Raw genomic sequence first — 21448 nt, forward strand, 5'->3', positions numbered from 1 at the left:
TTCCAGCTTCCAAACTGCCAGTGGTTCTCTTCTGCCATACGAGAGGGCCTGGGCTGCAAGAACAGGCCACTAAAGACACAGGGAATTGATAATGACTGCTCCTGACACCCTCCTCTTTCCATAATACCTCTCCATACAATACTTCCTGACCCAAAAATATTCTCACAACCTGGAGGAAGACTCAGCACCAAGCATACGCTCTGATCAGGACCACTCATCTGGGTCCAAACCTGAATTTGAAGAAGTGGGAACTCCACTCTCAAAGTACTCTCCAGGAAGACAGTATGGTTATTATTAGCTCTGAGACAACTTGCTGGCACATGGCAACATGGGGTGCTTGTGCATATCCCACTTTGGAGCATCATATCCCCCATGTCACTCCATGGGTCTAGCTGTCTTTTTGCAGTTTGTGCTTAATGCAATTGAAAGACTCTCACTGACATCACTAGGTTTAGATCAGATCTAATGGTAATTCATAATGGAGGATGATAGACTAAAGGCTGCCGGATTTACCAAGCAATTTTATGAGAGAATGCACAGGTGCTGCCTGCTGCATACCAAAATGCATGTCTAAGGTGCTTAAAAGTACCAAATGAACCCCTGGCTCCAAACCACTATTTTATCTCTGAATTTAGGTATCTTAACCCAAGTGACAGAAAGCAAGCCTGAATTTTACTTTTTTTTTTCACTACTTCTTTTCTCTGATCTTCTCTACTATACATTCCATGTTATGGTATCTCTCTCTGCCCCCAGTCAGAGAGCTGGATACCTAATTTTAACTTGTTAATTTTGTGATGCTTTAGTACTATAATTTTTTTTCCAAATGAGTTAGATTAATGTACTATACTATACAATACAATATACTATATACTATACAATAGTATTCAATTTTTACAAAACACCTATTTAATATTTAACCTATATGAATTTGTTTGCAGCCTACTGAGATAGCAGAGACAAGATTTCGAGAAAACTGACTACTTCTGTGAGTTTCTAAGATCTATCCCATATTGAGTGTATTTTTCAAAAAGCTCTGAACATATTCTAAAAGCTTAGCACTTATGAAGGAAAGACAAAACAGATTGGAGTAACTAAAAAACACAGAGAAGGCAAGTAATTTGCGCTAAGGCAGTCAAGAAATCACAAGCCTAGAAAGAGCATGCAGAATACTGGCTGTGCTCTGTCACTGCTACTGAACAATACCCCTCTGCCCAGCTTTTTAAAAAGTCATTTTTAACGTGTAATTCTGCTGTGGATACTTTCTTCAGATCCAACTATAATTCTTCTAAATATTTGGTCCATCTCTATTGTAAGATCTTCTTAAGACAGCTACAAAATATTGTAAATATTTTTGAGTTAATAGTGTGTTTAGAAGGTCATGTCAGGTTATTGCTGGGAGGATTAAGAGATTTTCTTTCCTCTAGAGCCCTTTGTTATAAGAAACCAAGGAAATTTAAAACAGGATTTATTCCTTCAAACTGGGACAAACCAACAGAGTACGGTGGCAAGAGCATGAAGCAAGAGCACTCTAGGCCAGGAAATTTACAAAGAAAGCTTTCTTCAAACTCAAAAGTTAAGCTGAAGCATTAAAACTCTTAACGGTTCTACATTAAGGGCAGCAAAAGACAACTGGTTTTGCAGTCATTCATACGTAAAAGTCTTCTTTCAAAAGGTTGTGATACAATATCTGGTAAGCTTGTGGCTGTCCCTAACACAGGTAGATATTTCTGGCATATATGAGCTTCATTTGGTATTCGTCAAGCCAAATCCTGCTGCTCCAACTGTCACTGGCAGGAAGAAAGCATAGTGCTGAGCCTCAGAAATGACTGCAAGGTGGTTCAGTGAAGAAACAGGAAAGACAGGCAGGAAGGAAGAAGAGAAAAAAGAAAACCCGGGAAAGTTTGGTCTCAGATGTCAAAACAGATCTACTGCCAGACACAATGAATTTTCCCAACAGATGTTACTTAGAAACAAACAAGACTCTCAAGCCTTAGGATCATGCCTGTGGGAAGTTTTAAGTCCAGTCTGCATCTTTATATAAGTGCTGTCATTGTACTAGTCAACTGTTAATATAGAGTAATGAATCAGGGTGAATAGTAGGTTAATTGAAGTAGATGTGCCCTCTGACTTAGTTTAAAATTGGAATGCGTCAGCCTTATGAAGTGATTGTGGATGTTCCAAAATTCATTGCTCAGAATGTAATTTAGTTGGAATACACCAAAACCCAGTATTTTTTGGAATTTATTGGAATGTAATTTATTGGAATACACCAATACCCCTACCAAGGCATTAGGTATTGTGGCATTTTCTGTCTTTAATCTTTCAGATTGGTATCTTAAATACACACAGCTTAGACCTTGCTTTCTACATGTACCTTATCCTGAAAAAAAAAAAAAAGACCTACTTAGAATTTTTTTATTTCTGTCATTAAAATGACCTTAGCATGGCATTCACTTCTAAACACTGCATCAAGCTGGCTTTTTGAGCAACTGAAAGGAAGAACATTGATCACATGCTCTTGTGCTGGAACCGAGCCTATAAATATTCTGGCCATTTCCAAATGAATGTGTCATGCTGTAATGGATATCCTGAAAAAGAACTGATGCAACAGCACCAACAGAAATATTTATATATATTTTTAAAAGATTTCACCAACAGGTGGCTTTCATCTACACAATATTGCTAGCTTAGCTACTGCAATATTGTGAACAGGTGTTTTTAAGCATCATCAATAGGATTACTCTAGAATTTACTCATCATAAATCAGCACAGTGCAATGCCCTTTCTGGTGGGCAGTTTATACATCCTGCTTCCATCAGTTCATCTATACAATAGTTCAAGTGAGGATGAATGAGCTCACTTCTATTTGAGATGACAGCTTGATGCAGCATTTCAAGGCTTAGCCTAACTTGCCCTTACCTGAGGTCAGACAGCAACCAGTCCCAGAAAACATGTTTGTTAGATGTGACTGAAAACAGTTTAGCACTTGCATTAAAGCCATAATTAAGCATGAACAGTGTGCCTTGATGTTGTGTAAATGAATTACGCATTCCATGCCCAGAGGACTATTCAGCCTAGTTCCGTGACAGACAAAACATAATAATTGATCCAAGAAATTAATGAAAAGAGTACCAAGAGGTTAAGTAGGCTATCATTCTGACCGAACCATATTTTATACTGTTTCTCATATAATATACCTCGACAAAGAAGGTGGAGCTCAGTTTAATCCAGCATGCCTCCACTAAAACAGCTGGCACAAAATATCAGATGGGCTTGTTAGCAGCTTCCTCTTGAGAGCTGTTACATAACCACGGGGACTGTAAACAAGAGAAAGACATGGAAAATAACTATACAAAAATTTCAAGGAAAAAAGTTATTTATATGCATCTACCTTTGTAACTCTAACATGGATAGAAAAATGAAACTTGTGTTTCTCTTCAGCTATGTAAAATCTAATTTAAAATAGCTTTTCACAGCAGATTTTTTTTTTCACAGTTTATATCAGCTAGACGTTTCTCAGAAGCACAGAGCAATTGATATTGTTGACATCCTTACCCAGAAGTTTCTCTTCTCTCTCTAAATCATAACACTGATCTGAGAACCCTAAGCCAAATGACTCTAGATACATATCACAAAAAAAAAATTGGTGCTTAAGAGAAACTGTCTCCTTTTCTACATAAGCTGGAGGAAGCTGCAAAGATGGGGCAGGAAAGAACAGGCTAGGATGCCCAGTTAGGAGATCAGAGTGTGCTTCACATTGCAAGGACCTTAAAATATGGAGGGGAAAGGAGGATCCTTGTTCAGTGGCAAAGCCTTAATGCCTCATTGTATGGGTCAAGAGCAAAGGGAGGCAGCAAATGCTCACCAGACAGAAACACCCAGGACAGATCCTACCCTGCTCCTCCTGTAGAGCAGAGAGGCTGCCTTCCTCCACCTCTGCTGAGACACACTGGGAAAACAAACACATGCTGCCACAAGTAATCCCAGCACTCAGAAACATTATGCCTTTCTCAAAGTTGCAAGCTTTGAAGGCCTGGATACTAAAAGGAACTGTGCCTGTATAGAAGGGCCTAAATCCCCAGATAAGCTTCTGCCAAGATCAATTCCAATTCCTACAGGAGCTATTCATCTCATCGCAGTTATGGGCTCTGCTATATAATGTCTGCAGCTGACATAGTTCCCTTGCTCCTGACAGGCAATGGAGAGAAATGGGCCATTTCACGGCACACTTCATCTGGCCTGTTTGAGATACCTGTTTCCAGGGCTGCTCTATACCATAAATGAGTGTCCATTTCTCCAGTCAGTTATGCAAACGGTCTAAAAATCTGGCCAAGAAAGAAAACCACTTAGCTAACTGCATCCCGACTTCTGATGGCTTCATTTTCAAGTGACATTCCTGAGGTGCCCACTTCCAGATATACTGAGAATGATTTTCACCAGTCTTATGCACAGAGATTAGGCATTTAATTCAGAAGACTACTTGAAGGGCTAGATTCAGCACTATAAAATATAATTCTTGTGCATCTAAGATAGATTCAAAAGGGCACCTGGCCCTGTAGCAGGTGCTTTGATCTTGTACCTTGCCTGTCCCATGCAAGGGGACACTGGTTGGAATGGCCAAGAAGAGATGGCTCAGCCTCAGACAGCTGATGAGGTTACTGTGCCCGTGTCCCCCTCACCCTCCCTACACTCATATTTGAGCTGTTCATAAACCAGATGCTGAACCACTGGAGTTATTTAGCACTTTAAGGGTGGGGTAAACAACTAGAGGTGATAACCACATTAGCTGTCTCAAGCTGGCAGCAATACATAAATTAACCAGAGGCCTCAGGCACACAGAAAAGGGATACACAGACAGCAGCAAACTAAGCAAGAAGCTACTTAAGCTAGCCAGTGGGAAACACAGACAAGTGCAGTGTAAGATCACAGACACACACACAAACACACACATGTACAAGCAGGCTTGGAGACTGTACTATGTAATCCAAGTGTCAGGACATTCATTAGACTCAGTCTCTGCTTCCTGTTCCTCCTCTGCTGAGAGATTTTAACTTACACCTTCCAACACAACATCAACAACCAAGTTGCCACAGCCAGTTCCCACTGCCATGCCTGCCTCACCCCCTTCCACCCCCCTACTCCACCTCCCTTTTTATTTTCTTTTTAAAAAACTATTAAATTTTCTGGATCCCTATCAATCCCAACGGATAGAGACCTATTTCTCCTTCCTCTGTAGTAAATGCCCTAAAACAGGTTTTCTAGAAATCATTCTTTTTCCTACCCTTTGAGTAAGGCATAGGGAAAATACAGCAGGAACATCAGTAGGAGGGCAAAAAGTACAAAAAACCCAGCCCTGGCTAGTGTTACAGCATTCTCCTGGATAAAAGATTTTTTTTTTCATCCACTTGAATCGAAACCTCCTGTCTGAAATCAAGAACCTTAATAAATGGTTGATTCAACACCACAAAACAGTCCTTTTTCTCATGAAATTGTACGCATACTTTTTGCTGTAACCACAAGCAAGGCAGGATAGAAAGGGGATGAGAAAACCGTCCTCTCCATTTTAAGCTGTGGGCTACAGACCTAAGGATTGATGTGGTCAGGACTCAGGCAGGTGGCACAAAGTCAGAAAGAGAATGATGGGTCCTGTGGGAATTTCACTGGAAGAAACTAGCCCAGAAAGAACCGGTATAAGGGAGAGAAGATACGTGGGAAGGTACAGGAATACTACGTGACACCTAGAGAAATCCTTAAGTGCTAAAGAGGCATTTAAACATAATTCCTCCCATTAATCTAACCCACTAGCTCAGGTAGTTCAATTGCCTGCACAAAGAATTGTGCTATGCTGCCAGGAAGCTGCATATCTATGGAAATAACCGGAGAATTGCAGCCATCACCTTCTATAAACTAAGGACTTATTTTCTTGGGATGAAAGAAGCAGCTGCAGTGGGCAGGAAAGTAAAAATATCCTGCCTGTTCATACATTCTTTTCATACAGTTTGAAGAGCACTTCCCCTCTTCATTATGCTCAGCACTGGCAGATAATGCAACTTCCCTCTAGAACCACATGCACTGTTTGTACGGGTTGAGTCCAACATTAACCTACAGAGCCACTCTAAGTAAAAACACATTAAAGAGAAGGGTAGTTAAAAACAGAGTTGTAATCATGTACTGTACTCAGTGTGCTTAAATAGCGCACGTAATATAATTCAGTGTAATAACCACTCACTACTCAGGTTTCTGACACAAAGGAAGATACAGAATAGAATTACATTTCAGACTGGAACTAATTCTGGAGTACAGCCAGTCCCATGCAATCCATAAAAATTCCTGTGTCAAAATGATGTGTCCCGTTGTCTTGACATCTTGACCAAGGTTTCTAAGTTTCTCAGTTCTCTGACATCCTCCACATAGATTAATGTATATTCAGTGTAATTTTGTCAAAGTGCAACAGCACTGGAGTTCTGCTCAGGAATCTACTCCTTTGCAATTTTTTCATCAGTTTATGCAGTAGTGAATGCTGTCCTTGTATAGCTAGCTCTCTTCTGTGCAAATTAAAGAGACTCTTGAAGTGGTAGTGAAAAAGAAAACACTAATGCAAAGATTTCCCTTTCACCTGCAACTACCTTACCAAGTTACATTCTTTACTTACAAGTCACTGATGAACTGAATACCATAAAGTAACAGTAATACTCAGCCCTCTTGTAAATAATTCTAAATTATGGACTTCTCAATGATCATATAGGTCTTCATAAACTAAATTAGTATCCCTTTGTTATATACAAGTTTTCGTTCAGGTTTCCTATATGAACTGAAATGAGATGATCAAATTTCTGTTGTTATTCAAGGATGTTTTTTATTATTATTTATTTTTCTACTTCCTTCACTTATTTGCACGAGAGAATCAGAATGACAGCATGCCAAAGCATATGGAACAATGGCAGGATGCACAAGTGTTATGCATTTGCATAAAGTCTCTCCTAATCTGAAAAGCCACTGAAAGAATGAGAAAACTAATCCACATTATAACATAGTAAACCTTCTTAAGATTATTAAGTAACCTCTGCACTCCTAGTGGGATACAGGTTCCTCCTTCTTTCAGCTGTAAGCTCCAGCCAGCAGATGGTAGGTGCTCTCAGTCAGAAAAGCAGCAAAGTGCACCTGACAAGAAAGGAGTCTTAGAGAGGATGTGTGCAAGGACCAATCTATTTCCCCTGGCTGGTACACCAGCCAGTGGAGGATTTCATCCTGCAAGATAGGAATGCATGGTTAGAGACCTCCAGTTGTTAGAGACTGAATACATATGAGGGCTAAGATTTTTGAAGCCAAATTCCTACTAAAAACAATAGAAATTTGGGTGTACAAATCCCTTAGTCTCTGTCCAGCCAAAGCAATTCCTCTCCCCCCAGCCTCTAGCTGCTACCCATTGCTTAGTACTGCTGGTACAATTTTTTAGACGGATTTGTTCCACAAAGAGAGACTTATTAAAAACAGAAAAGAATGTGTTGTTCCTCTCTAGCCAGAATCATAGTTTAAAAATCTGTGGGCCTGATTTTCCTGAATGCTCAAAAGACACAATACAGTTATAAACCCGTACAAACCACCTAAGCTCAAGTATATGGCTGTTTTTCATCTCCAGTGATTCAAAGGAGGTATGTTTACTACTGCCATTGGCACAGCATGCTTCCAGAAGAGACAAACAAAATAGCTTTTTTTTTTCCTTTTTAAACACTTTGTTATTTATTGGTTCAGAGGCTAAGGATAACTTAATATAAAACCAAAACATTTTCATCTTATTTTACAATTATTCTTTTTAACGATTAATAGCCTATAAGGCCAACACTGTTCAGATCCCTCTTCTGCCTTCCCATTTCACTCCATAGCTGGATTGACTAAAAGACATGAGGATAGTTACCTTTTTTTGAGCTAAAAAGTTGTAATTCTTGTCTCTGTCCGAGGTGAATATCACCCCAGGAGGACCAGCAGCTTAGTGCATATTTGTGTCCAGATCCAGAGCTACTTGTACAACCACCTTTTCTATTAGTTTCTATTTCAGTAATGTGACTTCAGTTAGATATTTGTGCTTTTGCCAGGAATAGAGGGGGGAAATAAAGCAGCTCTTCAAAAACTTTCTCAAAGCAATTGGAGGACAAGTCAGCTGATGACTATGTTTATTGCTCTTAACTTGGGAAGCGAGGGACCATTTCAGTGCTGGGAAACCTGTTACCAAACAGACCACACTCCAGGTAAAACGCTGCGGGGTTTGGTTTGGGGTTTGGTGGGGTTTTTTTTTGTCTGCTTCATTGATGAATATCACAGCAAGATTATTTTTTCCCTGTTACAATTCTGAGATGAACAGAGACATCCATTGTCAATCCAGTGTCCTAGGGTGTTAGCTGCCTGCCTGCCAGAAGCCCAAATCCATGATATTACAGACACACTGCCAAGCTTCAGCTAGTGATCCAACCATTTCCCAATGCTGTTCATGAGCACTAATAAAACTGTCAGGTGTGATTCAGACCAGACCAACCAAAAGTGACTACTGGCTCTGCGGAAGGGCTGGGGGAACCAGGGACACAGGTAGTATTCTGGCCAACCTTCCTAATGGAGGTGAAAAATAAATCATGTCAGAACATTCTATTTTTTCCATGTTTATGGCTCACAGGCTAAGGGAGAAACAGAAGAGAGGATCTCAGGCTTAGTAAGATTGTGATATATGCTGCACAATGCATCGTCAATGCTTTCAGCAGTCAACAGATGTGTTCCGCAAAACACATTACTATATGATTCTTGGACGAAAACTGTTTGTTATTCCTTTGTGAAAAGATTGCCTAAAGCCCAGTTAGAAGTAAGATGATGGAATATTAAGGTACACTTCAAATTTGCAGGGCATCCGGATGTGAAGAGTAGAAAAACCTTCACAAGACAGGTTCAGAGTTGTCAATTAACCATTGGCTGTGAAGTTGGTGGGGTGGAATAAAAAGACAAATTCTGCACCTCAGTAGGAAAATCAAATGTACAATTACAAAGCAGAGAAAAGCAAATTAGCTACAGAATTGCAGGAAAATCTTAGATACAAACATGTGCAAACTAAGTTAGCAGTATAATTTTCTTGCAAATATGGCATTTTATGAGAGGCAATGAGTCCACACCTCTTGGCATTAGTGATGCCTCAAATCAAATACAGTTCAGTTTTGAACAATATGTTTCAATATCTATGCAGACAATATGAAGAGTCCAGAGAGGAGCAGAAAAAAAATACACCACTTTGGAATATACGATCTAGGAAGAAAAGCTGAAAAAATTGGGTTTGTTTAGTCTAGAAAAGAGGCTGAGGGAAGACATAAGTCTTCAAATATGCAAGATGCCGTTATAAATACGACAGTGATCAACTGTTCTTCATGTCCTGCTAGGTTAGAAGAATAGTTCCGCTTAACGTGTGGTAAAAGAAGATTTGTTAGCTATTAGGACAAAATAACTAACAAAAATAACCATGCACTGGAACAGCTCACTGAGGCTGGTCATGGAATCTTCATCACTGGAGTCCATTATGGAAAGGTTAGACAAATCTCTGTCAGAAATAGTCCTTGGCTAGGCCACAAAACAGAGACATACTGGTTGCCTGAGCTCCCTCCCATTCCTGCACTTCCATGATTTACTAGGGAATATGCAGTTTCTTGCACAAGCCACTTTTTAGGGTTTAACACACTGACTAATATATTGCATGCAAAAAAACTCTATCCAGATGCCAAGTATTTAAAACTCTATTTAAAACTTTACCACTGTAAAAACTGTTATCTTCTAGAAGGAAAATCCAGGAAGTAGTACTCTGTGATATTACCAAACCAAGGAAGAACCCAAGTAATTTCGAAAGACCTTTCAAAATCTCGTGTGTGTCTTCAGGACAAGGTCAGAAAAGGCCAATGACTTTTCTCTGTCAGAAGGTAAGAAAACCCCAGCACAGCTGGGGTTGTCACAACCTGGCAAAAGCCAACACACAGCAGTGGCTTAAAGCTATATGGAAATCTATTCAACACACTGTTATAGAAGGAATGCTCTTGTGTTTGGCACATCTTGAGTATAAAAACTAGCATCTAACAAGCTGATATGCTTCAGAAGCTTTCACACTGAAGCCACCTGGGGATGCTTATAATTGATGAACCTGCTGAATTTACTGAGCACATCAGTCAATAAGTAATGAATCCCTGAATATTTGGAGCATCACATTAGAAAAGTGAATACTTATTGTCTGGATAAAACTATAATCAGTTCTTTCAATAAGGGCATAAAAAGCACCTGTGGGTTGTGAGGCCCACCAAGAGCCCATTACAGACCTATTGACAAAAGCATTGTTTCATACCATGTGTGAAACTTCTACTACAAACAACCCAATTCCTGTCTCAGACTTACATGCCGTTGAGCAAAATCAAGAAAAAAGACAGGAAGACTACTCCAAAAGAATTGACAAGAATGAAAAGGTACATTACAAGCAGCCATACTACTGGTTATGGCAGGTAATACGCTTGGAAGAAGTGTGGAGAGTCCACTCAACTGGTGAAAGCATCAAGCCTAGCAAAACCCTGCATAGACACAAGGGCATACTGTTAAAGTCTAGAAAAAAAAATCATGTAAAGCTAAAATCTTTAACACCTTGAGAGACATTAACATCTTTACAAAAGACCCACTGGAACAGCTAAGATGATCTGACAAGGCATAATTCAGAAAAGTACCTCACCTCCTTGAAGTCTGGCAAACATCAATGGTATCCAGGCAATTGACGAATGTGTCTTGGTCAGAAAGATTCTCCTGAGTTATTCCCCCTCAGAAGCATTTCACAAAAGCATCTGAAGACAGCCTGGAATAATGTGGGCTACCTGCTAGGATAATTCATAAAAGCAATAGCCATGGAACTGGAAGAAGCTCAGTTTTCTTGCTAAACTGTTTAATGCAAGTTTCTGCAAAACATCTTTCTGTTTTATGACATTTCTACATACAGATCCTGTTTTTCAGAGATCCCATTCCTGCATTCCTTGCAAACCCAAAACACCCGCTGACATCATTAGGCAATGCATTGGCATCAGAAATACAGGATGAAGCCAATAGAGGTTGTGGGTAGCCAAAACTGTGCTGGAGACAGTTCGTCCCGGTTCGGTCAAACTAATTTTTGAAATCCCAGCTGGTTCACAAATTGTGAACCTCCTATGCTCCTAGTAGACCCTGCTCCCCTTTACTCCTGGCAGCTCTTTGAGAAGCTGATCCACCCATGCACTGTGCAGATGGCTACACTTCTTCCCTCCTCAACCCTCACAAGCTAGGAACCAGAAATCCCTTCTCCTAGGCTTAGAGAGGTGGTTACTCCCACTTCCCAGCCCAGCCCCACTCCCATACTCCCTGGCCCCACTCCCAGAACCAATTCATATGCAATGGCCTACACATCCTGCTAGTGGAGAAGGGCTAGGAAGGGCTGTTTTGAAAAAATTTAAAATCTTATTAATGAATACAATACGAACTTCAAAGTCCTACTGGGGAGCAGTATTTGTGTAATGGCAAAAAAGAAAAACAAATGTATCTTGAATCCTGACACTATTAAAGGCAGCAGAGGGAAACACCCAAGGAGCCAGGATTTCAATCAACAATTTATTTGAGTACCCACTCTTGTAGTGAATGGAAGGAATCTGCTTGAGAGAAATGTAGGAAAGGAAACTACAGATGGAAGGAAAACAGAGATCACAACAGCTAAAAGCAAGGGTTGGAAAAAAAAGCCAGAGTGAATGATAATGAAAACTGCTAAACAAACTTGAATCCATGTTAGTTAAAATGGGAAAAAAGCTCTGTTAGATTAGCTAAATAAGCCTCCTGTAAAGAGTCAGTGAGCCCTTAATTTTCTGTTATTCATACTTTTCTTAGAGAACATATACTTTTTCAGCCCACACGTATGACCACCATACAACCCAATGCATATTAAGTGCAGCAGGGAAGCTGCAGACTCAGGACTAACCGCTCTCGATCTAACAAAATAATTTTGACCATTAGCTTGCAGGGGACAGAGAAAATCAAGCCCTTGAAGCAAAAGTCTTTTCTTCACATAATTACGGTCATTTGCCCCCATGCAGCTGACAAAATCTTGGGAAGGTAGCCACCTCTCTGGTTCTGAACATGTTATCATTTTCTACATTTCTGGCAAACCCAGCTTCTAGGATTTAACAGGCTTCAGCTAGCCACTTACTGCTGAAGTTCATGGGTGTGTGACCTCTTGGATGAACCCTGAGGAAAAAGCAGAATCTCAAACACAAAACTCTTCAGAAAATCCCTCTTATATGGGGGGGGGGGCAGAACCACTGTAAAGCAAAAATCCTTTTTCTTTTTCTGTATTAGAGCTGGTGGTTCAAGATTAGATTGTAGAGTTGGTTTCTCTGAGCACAGTCTTTTGACTACAGCAGCACACTCCTGTCCAGTGAAGCAGGCAGACAGAACCACAGTTGTTATTTTCTTTACTTTCTAGGCAATGATGTTATACAGGAAGAAAAGACAAGGCCGTAGAACAATATCAGTATGACTGATATCTTTAAATTAGTCAGTTACAGGTCTGAGTTTTCTTTCTGAAAAACTGCAACCAAAATCCAAGGACTAGATCTTGGTAATACTTTTTGTTTTTCCAGACAGATTATCCCTTTCACAAACCCTTCCTCAGAATTCCTGTCAGTCTCCTCAGATATTGGATGCTATTCACAGATTGAACCCTGTGGACTACAGACATCATCCACTGGGAGATATCCGTTTTGTAGTTTTCCTTCTATCTGACTGCTCTGCTATGCAGCATCTTCTGCTTCTCACTCTCTCCTCTATCTCCTTAACAACATTAGTTTTCCTGCTTTAGTGGAGCCAGTGTACAGATATTCCAAAGAAAGAAGCCAAAAATTCTAAACACTCTCCAAATTTCTCTATTGTACTATTTGGCACATATGGAAAGCAACTTTTGACACTGTGAGTGTTTTTCATTATGATGAGAACTATGGTTCCCATCAGGCATCAGAACTTGATTTTGATAGTTCTGAAAACAGTATCATTACCTACCCACTATATCATTACCTACCCACTACATTACTCTGCTAACATCTCAAGAATCATTATTAACAAGTTCATCAAAAATAATCACCTGAAAACTAACTAGACCTAATATATCCACCAAAAAAAAAAATCAGCAGTCTCATACTTCAGCAGCCTTGTTTTCTATGGATACATTTTATGCTTGGTTTCCCATTTCCAAAATTTTTTTTTTTTTCCTTCATTGCTATATTCTCTTGCAACTAAGGAATGTGAAATAGTTCTTCAAGCCTCCTTGAAGTCTATAATTAATTGTACAGCCAGACCAGATTGTTTCAAGCTTAGCCTTTTAATTTTACATTTGGCTTTGGGGAAAAAAAAAAAAAAAGGAAAAAAATAAATAAAGGAGGAAAAAAAAAAGAAAAAAAAAAAAACACAAACGTTTCCTTCAATCTTTTGTTTAATTTCACAGAATTTCCAGGAACACATAAGCCACATATCAAAACTTTGCAATTTAAAGTCCCATTTTGGGATCTGGAAGAGCCTGCAGTTAACATTCATTTCAATTACAATACTCTATCATGCAGTGGAATCTGTGTTCAGTGGCATGGAATGTGGATTTAGTTTAACAGTACTTTGATTAAGGCAAAATGTTCACAAGGTATGTGACAGTCAGGGGGAAATGTTTTTTGAATAAAGCAATAAAGACAAAATTTTACAGCCTCCTTTGACAGCAGACTGAATTCACCTTTTGCATCCTTGACCAAAGCTGAAGCAATTTCATTGATGCCAAAGGAATGAAACTGTTGTAGAAACACTTGGGGCAGTCCTACATTTTTTTTAAATCAGTAGCAAACTCCCACTGACTTCAAATCCCATACATGTAGCTCACAGGCACAGCACTGCTCTTGGTTGGCCTACTAACCTTTGTGACTTAACACATGCTACACTTCCCATTTGCAGCTTCTGAGGAAGCCCTCTGTGAAGGTTCCTGGCCTAAGGTATCATTTTCTTTGTTTACTGTCTGGCTGCGTAGATGTCTGGCACAGATTTCAAAGTACAGTAGCTCAAAAATATGCTTGGTGCTTATGTGTATAAACTGCAGTGGATTGCATCACACATCCTGCATCCGAAATTAAAATCACGTAACTAGTGCTCTCTGTATTATTTGTGGTTTGCATGAAGCAGGTAATAAAATGCAGCCATATCAGTAGCACAGCTGAGTAGCTTAACATCATTGACTAAAGTGGATTTATTCCAGAATGACATAAAGTAAATGAGTTCAGGATATTTTTCTTTATGTGTGCAAGAAAGAAATATACAATATATTCCGAAAGATCAGCACAGTTCATCTAATCCACTGCCAACATTCACAACACATACAAGAAATTCTATATTGTACAGTTACTGAATTACATTTACTCCAGTTTTGCAGGGCTTGGCACCGCCAAATGCTCCAAACAAATTCAAAAGCACATAAAAAGTACCAACTTAGTCACAACAAAACAAGCGTCTCAGAGCAGTAAGAAAACTATTCTATAAGCTTCCAGGGAGGTTGCTTACAGTATTGGCTGGACTGGATTGTACTGAACTTGCTGAAGTCAAGCATTTAAGCACTATTTAGTTTATTTAACCCAGTGATACAGAATCACAGCTAAACAGCCCAAGAACACCAAGGCAGTGATGGGAAAACACAGCAGGTTAGATTCCAGCCCACCTTGAATGCATCTTTCCCAGTCCAGCTTCAGTGGAATATTATAACTACTCCTGCCACCACATACAGAGTTTGTCCCTTTTTCAGATTTTAATTGCTGATTTTGTGCTCCAGGCTACCATTACCTTATTACCAGCCCTTCTAAAAGGGCTGAAACAGCCATGGCAGCAGCAGTACTGGAGTCACAGTGAATCCCGAATCATGATAGACCCTTGGCACCAGTGCTCCTTCTCAGGCCTTGAATTTCTCACAGGTCATGATGTTGGCAATTTAGACACAAGAGGCAAGCTCTGGCTTGTTTCTTCTATGCTAAACAGGACAAACAGAGAAACATCAAGGTTTTGGGAGGAATAAGCAATACCTCCTTTAATCTGGACAGGAGGTGCTCCTGCAACAGGAAAAGAATTGACCAACAAGGCTGAAATCTGGCTTTTATCCGCTCCTAGTGGAATCAAAATCATTGTACAGTCTACACAGCTGAATAAATTTCATCCAAGTCAATTAATATCAACATCTTTGATCTTAAAGTATTACATTATCATAGGTTACTATGATTGTTATTCAAGGACAAGCAAAAGTCTGGTGTAACTTTCCATAACCCCTACTACACATCTTGACAGAAACACAGTTATGTGTTTGTGAGTGGACCAGCATGGCTTTCTGCAGGCAGGCTGGTTAATTGTGTTCAGTTTTCCATATTTCCTGATCAGCTGATCCTAGAAAGGATTTCTAAAGCTTGCAGTTCAAATTTGGCTCCAAAACAGACAGCTTGCCCTTGCTGTTTGGCAAGAAACAACAAAATTGTGTTAACAGTTTATTTCAAGAATACATGTTAGTAACTGCCAAATAACAGCTGTAATGACCCTGATGCACTTCTCCCCTTAGAGCTTTTTTGCTTAGAACCCAGATGCTCCCCAAAATAAAACAAACAAAAAAAAAATCATTCTTTACCATGAACTGTCCCATCATCCTGAATTCCCCATCATTTCTCTGCTACCACCAGCACTATACCTTGTGAGAGTAAAGAAGCCACCTAATGAAGATTTACTCCCACCTGGGATTACAGACACCTGAAAATGCATTAAGGGTTTGAAACAGAGCCTGCTGAAATCCAAGGAGTCTTTGGATTCTGACTTCAACAAGCTTGTGATCAGGTCCTGAGAGTTTATTTTTTATTATTCACTTATGTTTTCCCTTGTTTATGTAAAGAACCATTTCACTGAAATCCAAGCAGAAGGACTTTAATATTTTTGGTACTGTATCAGAGAAATAGTTCAATCATAAGTAAAATTAAGAAGTGCCACTGTCTGCAGCCAAATGAGAGGCTAACTCTGATGTACCACCTGTGCACTGCTTCTCTGGCTCAGCATTGACCTTGGTTGACAGGAACACGTGCCTGAAAACTGTACCCAAGAGGAAACTCATCACAACATGAACAATCACAGTAGAATGATAAACACCCACACTGAACAAGAAAGCTGCCAAACCCTTACAACAGCCAGGACTCTGACTGCATCTGGAACAAAATATGCATTTACCAAAAGAATGCAAGTATATATAAACAAGAACGTCCCCATGTATTTACACACTCTCTTGCTCCGCTTTATGCCTAGAGCATCATGTTTCATTTTGTCATAAAACGCATGCATAAAAATATCCTTCTGCTCCCTTATGCCAGAGACAACTAAGATTATCAGGTTCATTATATGCAATAACAACAGAAGGTTGTGATGTTTTAGAGTGATTTAATCCTATTGATCCATTCACATACTTTCCTTAAGAAGATAATTGATGTTTTTAGTTTTGGGTAGCTTGATTTCCTTTTAGTAATTTATGATTGCATGCTCCACAAGATCATCAAAGCTGTGCGAAGGCCATAAAAATACATTCAATGAGAAAGTGGTCTAACTGTGTTTCCTCTTAACTAATGGAAGAAACAATGGGTTTTAAATGTTACATGGATGATTTTCCTGCGCATGTGGTCTTACGCAAGATTCCTGCTGTGGAAGTCTAAGGTTGGCAGACATCTTCAAAGACAAACTAAAGAGAGAAAACAATCTTTATAGGCTCAAATCTGTTCTCAAGCACAGGTACTTGCACACAGACAACACAATGCATTCACACAGAAATCACTTGAACCATGAAGCATCAGATACGTTCAGTGTTAACACTCCCAGAGTAAGCCTTTCTGTGCAAGTGTTTGAAATGAAGAAACAACCAGTTAAGACTGAAAACAATTCTTGCTTTCTTCTATGATATTTCACCTAAAATATTTGCCATCTCCTGCCATCTGTAGACATTCATAGACTGTGAAGTGCAAGTCACCTGGGGGCAATACAAGGAGTTGAAGATGCTCAGTACCTCAGCATGAGAAGCATACTTGTAGCAACACTTGCAAGACTGCAAGAAACCAATTTTTAATGTGCCTGCATGTCAACCGAAGGAGATCTGTACCACTCATGTACAAAGAAGACAAAAAAACGAGTTGCATTTTCTGTGAAACGTATGGATATTCAGGTATTTAGGATAGGTGCACTTGCAGTCTGCCTCTGAAAATGTCTGAAAAAAGGGCTTCAATTTTGAAGGTCAAATCTGACACCTCTTAGGTAGATTTCATGCTGCAAGCAGCAACTCTGCTTCAGATGTGTGAAACCCTTGGTGTGGCTAGAAAAAGCTGTGGATCAGCTCAAGCAGCAGCTCCTGCAGGGTGCTGAGCCACTACAGTTCCTTTACGATCACTGGTGGGTTGCATTATTCCTGCTTTTACCCACGTGTGCATTGCAGCATTTAGTCACATAAATAAGGGAAGGAACAGTGGTGAGGATGCATGGTTTTGTTTTTGTTTCAAAGGCTGGCTGTGCCTGTAGACTTGTCAAAGCCAGATGCTGTTAACTGTGAATAGCATTACTCTGCAACATGGGCCAGAATCTTCCAGACACTGGGTGTGGTGGGTGCGAGGCCACTTCATTAGATGTTTGAAGCTGTGCGGGTAGTTTCCATTGTGCTCTAGCAGCCATGCAGGACACACCCAAAGAAGCTGGGTGAACTGCGTACAGGAATTAGCCCACACTAAATTCCAGGCCTCCACAGCTGGATTGCTACCCATACCCCATCAAGCCAGCTGAAAGCAAGGTAGGTACATCTCTGGCAAGGGGAGACAGATGAAATACTCAAACAGAAGGCCTTTCTTTTGGCATCAAAGAATTCTACCCTGCTGCTCGAAAATAAGGTGTGAGATGGTTCTCTTGAAATAAAGGTGAGTTTAGTTGAGGAATCAGGGGAAGATCTGCTCAATGGGGTGTCCCAACACAGTAAAACACCAGGCTTACATTTTTTTAACCAGTAAACTGGAAGTCCTGGAAACCCTTACCTTAAAAGAAGTGACTTCCCACTTCCTGTGATTTCCGTGTTTCCTGTACACTCCCATGTACAGGAAACACGGAAATCACAGTAATTCCAGTATTTCCAGAATTCCTGATCACCTACCAGTAAATGCCAACTGACAGCTTAGAAGCCCCATCAAACAGGGCTGCCAAAGCTCCACCAAACCCCTGTAGCTCCACAGTTGCTCTGTAGAGCTGATAGTCAGTCACCTGTCAAATGCTATTTTCACTGAGAATCTGCAGAAACTAAGGAGCGCATTTATTTCAGAAATAAAATATCTGTTGTTTGCAAAATGAACTATCTCAAAACTTATGTTTGGCAGAAAGATTTCTGTGTATCTCCCAGATGGATTTGGACCAGCCCCTTCCCCAGCATGTGTGTGCCCCCACCCCAAAAAAAAAAAAAAAAAAAAGAAAAAAGATTTCCCATGAACGATGAATTGTTCTTCAGCCAATGCATACTGGTGAGAAGTGTAAGGAAAAAAAGGAGGAAGGAATACTGTTAACCAGGATAAATCTCCTTGAGACTTTTATATCCGCAGACTTGTTTTCATGTAACCAAAGATGTTGATTCCAGAAGCAACAACCACCATTTCTTACCTAAACCTTTATATGAGCTCAGATCAAATTACCAAGACTTAACAAGTTACAACATGTCAGCTGAACCAAGAAGTCTTCATACATCCTCAGCCCTCAAGTAGTGCAAGACAATGTGGTTTAACATAATCATTTTTGTTACAGGCTAAACCAAGTTTCATTGACTTAAATACACCACAGCCTTAATGTACGCTTACCACGTTTCACCTATGGAATCTCAAAATATCTCAGAGTATCAGTTGGAAGGGACTGACACATAGCACCTCATTAATCTGCAGCAGTTTGAATATATGTGTAAGAAAGAAGGCAATAATTGACTTGCAGCACCGTTACTTTGCTGCTCTACTGCTGTGCCGTTAAGAACAGCATATGAGACCAAGGGTCACAGCTCTCTTACACAACAAGAAGGAAAAAGAGCTGTTACTCTACCAGCTACTAATTAACTGAACTAATTAACTAATAAGGAATTAACTGCTAGTACTGTTTACCCAGCTGTTTCAAAACTAGCTTATGCCTGGGTTTTATGAGAAATCTCTCCAAACCACAAAATGTGCCGCAGATCATTATCTGAGCATATCACTCCTCTTAATATAAGGATGTACTGCTATGTATGCCCAGTTTACAGATTCAGAAGGGAACCATATTAACTAATCTAAAAGTCATGCAGGAAATCTGAGGTGTAACAAAGTCTCAAATACAACAGAACCCTACATCCCTTTTACACACCTGTACGTCCCCAATGATCTGTTCTTTGAGGCTACAGTCTGTCTGTTTCCCAGCTTAGCTGTCGAGTATTAGCTTATGATCATTGAGAATAATGAGATTGCTCCTATTACTATCAACTAGAGCTTTGCAATTAATTTTAACAGAACAGGCTCATTAGCTTCAGAAATGTGAGTGATACATACAATAAGTACATGTTTCAACACTGTCAATGTATGAGAGTACTGGCTGACCATCCTACAGGACTGTCAGACTTAAAGATCAAATATTCCATGGTTTGCCATGTTTAAGGACATGCTCGCTTCTCAGCATTTGCTGCAGTTCTGGCAAGTCGTGAGACAGCAAACTTTAAATGTGCAACATGACTGATAGAAGTGTTGTTCTTAAAGGTTGAAACTGTTTTAGCACTAAATATTAAGTCACTCAGAGTTTGAAATATGTATGGAATCAATTTTTCACCACATTTCATCAGTCTTTTAGACTGTGAAAACCAGCAGGGTTATTCTGGCATAAAATCAGTGCAATGGAATTGAGACTCATGCCTGTGGTCACTAGCGTGACCTAGCTGTATATACAAAAGGATAAGGGAAAAAATATTAAGAAAGGGTGTTAAAGCACAAACATGTTCAAAAATTACTTTCCAGTGTGACAGTAAGTAAAATCAACATTGTTTATTGATAAACACTTTAGTAGCATTTGTTGGAGATGGTCTATGAGTTTCATTTTTCACTCATCACTGGGACTACATAATCTATGTCCAAATAAGTAACAGAAGTTGCACCACCTTGTCACCAAACTGTGACTTGTGTCTGCAGTAGGCCAAACTGTGTGGCACAGAGGTCATGTACCAGGCAAAGTTACAGATGGAATCAGATTCCAGCAAAAAGTCCAACATCATTTTAGCTGTTTGGCTGTGCTGTCTCCATTTCAATTCTCAGCTTCTTACTGAATCCAAGACTATCATTTGAGTTTTGCCCTTGTTTTATGTTCTTATAATAATTACACACAGTAAACGTCAGAGAAGATTCATGAAGGCCATGCAAAGATACACCAAGCAGTACAGAAGAAATTTCTATGTTAGATAAAGGTATGAGACACAACTCCTGAGTAACTGTAGTCTGGAGAAAAATGGCAAGTAAAAATGAAGGCCATAAAGACACAGCCTTCAATGAGAAAATTCATATAAATCAACCAAACATGAGAAGGTCCATAATGCTATTTGCTCCTTTGGGTTTGTTTTTCTCAGTTTAGAATCAGATATGCCTTTGAGCTCTTTCTGCCAAACTCTTGACAAGTTGCATTTTGAAAACTGACAACAAAAAGGAAGCTTTTAACTTTTTTTTATATTAATCTACTTCAAACTCATTTTATCTAGCTAGAGGCTGGCTTTAATCAGTTACAGGTTCTTTCTCTATAGCAGGCTTTGGCTCAACTTAACCCCAGTTTACACTGTGGCCTACATTACTAAATTCCAATGGCATTTAATTTTTCAAGGTCTTTCTTTTAGAGTGGTAACACCGAGCTTTACATGATACACAGACAAGGGTTTACGAGATGCCAGCTGGTTACTCCTGAAAGGATTCACTGATGGCCTCCACCACCACTAATGGAAAACTGAAGAATGCACTTAGCCAGAACGATGTCAGACATTACGATTTCTCACAGCCCATCACACACACACAAGAAAAAAATCTTTCATGCTTACTGGGAAGCTCCTGGAAAAGCCCAATTTTGCATTCCCTATAAACCCCCAAATTCCCTTGAATTTCACTGACAATTCTGAGTTGCACAAGCATAATTCCCTCTCCAACTAGTAACTACTGCCAGAGCCACAAAAGCTGTGACTCTCCTACAACTGTTAGCCAGAAGATTTAGCCTTTTTGAGCTCAAATTGTCAAGCTATCCTCTAGCTTTGGAAGCCCAGGTTCAATTCCTGGTAATGATTAGGACAACAGTTACTTTGTGGAGAACACAGACTCCATCTCCA

The 21448-nt window shown here is 39.7% G+C and overlaps 1 long non-coding RNA gene across 1 annotated transcript; it reads right to left on the reverse strand.

The window, feature by feature from the left end:
- Positions 1-7014: 7014 nt before the first annotated feature.
- Positions 7015-12266, reverse strand: LOC134168455 (uncharacterized). Its single transcript, XR_009966558.1, has 3 exons — positions 12141-12266; positions 10736-10874; positions 7015-7161 (listed from the first exon to the last, which is right to left on the reverse strand). It is a non-coding gene; the product is annotated as an uncharacterized LOC134168455 (long non-coding RNA).
- Between the last annotated feature and the right edge of the window lie 9182 nt (positions 12267-21448).

This window comes from Pezoporus occidentalis, unplaced genomic scaffold (assembly GCF_034315485.1).
Source record: "Pezoporus occidentalis ecotype Australia unplaced genomic scaffold, CSIRO_AGI_Poc_V1 ctg31, whole genome shotgun sequence".
NCBI classification, from domain to species: Eukaryota; Metazoa; Chordata; class Aves; order Psittaciformes; family Psittacidae; genus Pezoporus; species Pezoporus occidentalis.